We start from the raw sequence: 3,835 nt of genomic DNA on the forward strand, positions 1-3,835 counted from the left end.
ATTTATTTTTCTTATCTTAGTAAGTTATATGCTTTCATATGAAAATAAAACACTAAACACAAATAATCAAATTTATAAAAGTTCACATTGCCTTGCATTAATTTAAAAAAAAAAGGGGGGGGGGATCTTCTGTGTGTAAATTCAAAAGTCACTAGACAGTTTGCCACTGATTCTGATAACAATTTATCTATGTGTAATAGTATTTTGCAATCCATAGTAGAGTCATAGTACACAGCTGGTCATTTCTGGTCATTCATCTACAATATTGTGGTAATTAGACAATTTCCTGCTGTGAAGACAAACAAGTGTGTTTGAATAAAGGATGTATCAATTAGCTGTTTATTGGTAAATGTTCTGGCTATTTAGCTTGAAGTAACCCAAAATATGACATTTGTTTATAATGATATAGGACAAACCCTAAATTTCATTCTAGGAGATATCAAATTGTACAATTTATTGGTGGTAATTAATGGTGAAAAATACAGATTAAATTCTAAATATATAATTAGATTGAAATTGTCATCTACTTGATTACATCATAAGTCTGAAACTAATCAGATGTCAGTATTTATTTTTGATGTGTTTAAAAAGGTCATTAAGGCATCAAATATTTGTTAAACCAAATTTTCTTTGTTTTTATCTTCCCATGTGATATAATTTTGCACTGAGTGATGCTAAATCATAGATGCTATTAATCCAATCATTTTGAAATTTGCACCTGATTAACATTCAACAGTTTTGTATACATGAAACAATTCAAGATAAAAATCGTAGGTTGCACATCTGTAAATAAAGACAATGCAATTTCCCATAGGAACCCCCTTTACAGCTAAAACTGTGCCACTTTCACTATGAAGTTTTGTAACCAAAATCATATCCTAGAATGGAAAGTTGTTGATATGCACAACTATTTTATTCAAAAGTCTAACTATAGGGATCTGCTGCATATTTTCAACATTTACATGCCCAGAACTTCTAAGAGTTTGAACTTATACTAATAAAATTCTGTACTGCTCCCCCCTTTCCCTTCATTTTGGGTCTTCCTCAGAATTCAAGTTGGTCGCTACCTATAAATATCTACCTATACTGGTAACATTCCCAAGTTATATCTCTATGTCAGAGATAAAACATATACATCATATCTGGGAACGAGTACATATACAAAAAATATCTATGAATATGATATACAAATGTATCCCCAAAAGAGGGATTTATTTATTTATTAAAGTCTGTGAAACAGCTGTATTTAAAAAGTGCAACCTTCAAAATGAAATTCAATAGTATCAATATCATTTATCCTGCTCTCTTAACTACTATGACTGTATCAGACTTTTGTCCCTCTCCCAAAAATGTATATATACATATGGAATTAATCAGAAGTCTTGTGTTTTAAACCTGGAAACTATGGGTCACAAAATATTTCTGTTCTGGAAAATCTTAATGACTACCAGTAAAAATTATATGGAAATTATTCGTCCCTTTGGAAAATACATGGAATTTCATGTGCACTAACAGACAAGAAGTTTGGAATTTTTTGATCCAGACAGAAAATTTGTTTGGAATTTTAGAAAAAATCAAGAAAAAAAAATCTGGAATTCCAATGTCTTCCATAGGGGGGGGACAGACTATTTCTGGAATAGCCCAATTTACAAAATAAGTTTTAGTCTCTGACAGGAGATTTTGGTATCAGTGCCTCAATTTTGTATGTTTTGTTCTATATTAAGATAAATTAGTCGATCCCTGTCAGTATTTACAGAGGAAAAAAATTGCAACATATAGCCTGATAATAAATTTATTATACAGGCACTTGTTTCTGTCAATGACGAATGTGGGGTTTACTATCGAATCCATGATATGTCGGCCTAAAACAAACTCAGCCTATAACACAATCTGCCTTACAAAATCGGACTATTACAAACTCGGAACTATACCAAATTCGGACTACTAGAAGTATGGTGTAAAAATATAGTATATATGCCAATACACATAATTAACAGCGCCTGGTGATGTTTCATAGCCTGACCGGTTTCGGTCCAAATAGGACCTTAATCAGAGGCAGAATGGTTGATTAATGATTGCTCCCTATTTATATATATATATATGGTAACCGGCGGTTCAGTGAACTGGCGGTCCAGAAATCACTATCTTTATATCAAACTGACCAGACTACATATTTATTTATATGCTAATCTATTGCAAAAAAGAATCGGTACCAACATCGTGCACAACCTCAATACGAACATGCATTAAAAAACATCTTTTGTCAATAAACATAATAAACGAGAAAATCACAATAATATAGAAGTTAATTATCCTCATTTAAAAATATCAAATTCAACTCATATATCACATTAATAGTATGATGGATTTAAGTTTATCTCATTACATTTCTGTATAATTTTTTTTTCAAAAATGTTTATCACATTTTCATAAATTTGTTTATATGTTTTATTTATATATCGTTTTCTTTTTAAAGTAAGAAAAATTCCATTAACATCCTAATTTACTAATCGTAGTCTATCTGAGTTTGTCAAATATATTTCTGCATACAAATGATAATTAGTTTGTGATAATCCGAGTTTGTTTTATTCTGAATTTGTTATATTTCGATTTTGTGATAGGCCAATTTTGTTTTAGTCCGAGTTATCCTGAACTTATTCAGCAGCGTTGTAATCCACACTTGTACGAAAAATCACAAGGTAGCTGACAGAAATTTTCAATGTGTTCGCTTCAACCAATATTTAATTACTTTCCCTTGCCTTTCTCGCAATTAAAGATACACCAGTATGTAGGTAATTGATTTATCTTTACTCTAAAACAACTTTCATGTACCTTGAGAATAACCCTTGAACAGAATAACACACTTGAGATGAGAATTATTGACCTTTTTCTAGACCATTGAATTTGTAATTTTTCGTACGGGTGTGGTTAGTAAACCCCATATTGACAGAAACAAATGCCTGTGGATTGTAGAGTAAATGGGGGGAGGGGGTAAATCCCTCCAATATCTTGAGCACCACAGGTAATCTGTGTAATCAGAGCAACAGGCTTTAAAATATGACATTAAACTACTACTGCATGTGGGATTGCAGGTCTATGTTTATGTCTGCGCACTACACGGTGGAATTAGTCTGTACAGCATCATATAAGCAGAATATATACACGAATTCGTCTAAATACATCCATTTGTCCCTCCCTCCTAAACTTGACCCCTGTTGTGTTCATTTATAACTACAATGACTACTGGTATGGTCTAGAAACTGTGGTCAGCTTTCTGCCTATGTCATTTACGAATTTAGACAAGACTTGTGCATCATGACGTGTATTTTAAGTGTTATATTGATATGAAATAAAATGAGAAATAAGTACATTTATATCCCTACCGAGGTCTAAAAGAAATGAAAGATAGCAGCTTCTGTCTGTCTGTCTGTCTGTCTGTCTGTCTGTCTGTCTGTCTGTCTGTCTGTCTGTCTGTCTGTCTGTCTGTCTGTCTGTCTGTCTGTCTGTCTGTCTGTCTGTCTGTCTGTCTGTCTGTCTGTCTTTCTTTCTTTCTTTCTTTCTTTCTTTCTTTCGGGGGTCTAGTGGCAAAGTAGCTTATAAGTTTTAGTACTGTAATCACTAGCCAAACAAGACTGAGGTTGTGAATTTGAACCCTGTCCATGCAGTGGCACTCGACTTAAAAGTGGCATTTAATCACCAAAAATTAATCAATCCTGAAAATCTAATTAAATAGTGAGGTCTGCAGATATATACCATGTCAAAGCATTATGTTCATGCATCTTATTGTTTTATAGATTAACTCTTTGGATCAAATTATGTTTTTATTTTCAGGAAA

The sequence above is a fragment of the Mytilus californianus genome, unplaced genomic scaffold (assembly GCF_021869535.1).
Source record: "Mytilus californianus isolate M0D057914Y unplaced genomic scaffold, xbMytCali1.0.p SCAF_72, whole genome shotgun sequence".
NCBI lineage: Eukaryota > Metazoa > Mollusca > Bivalvia > Mytilida > Mytilidae > Mytilus > Mytilus californianus.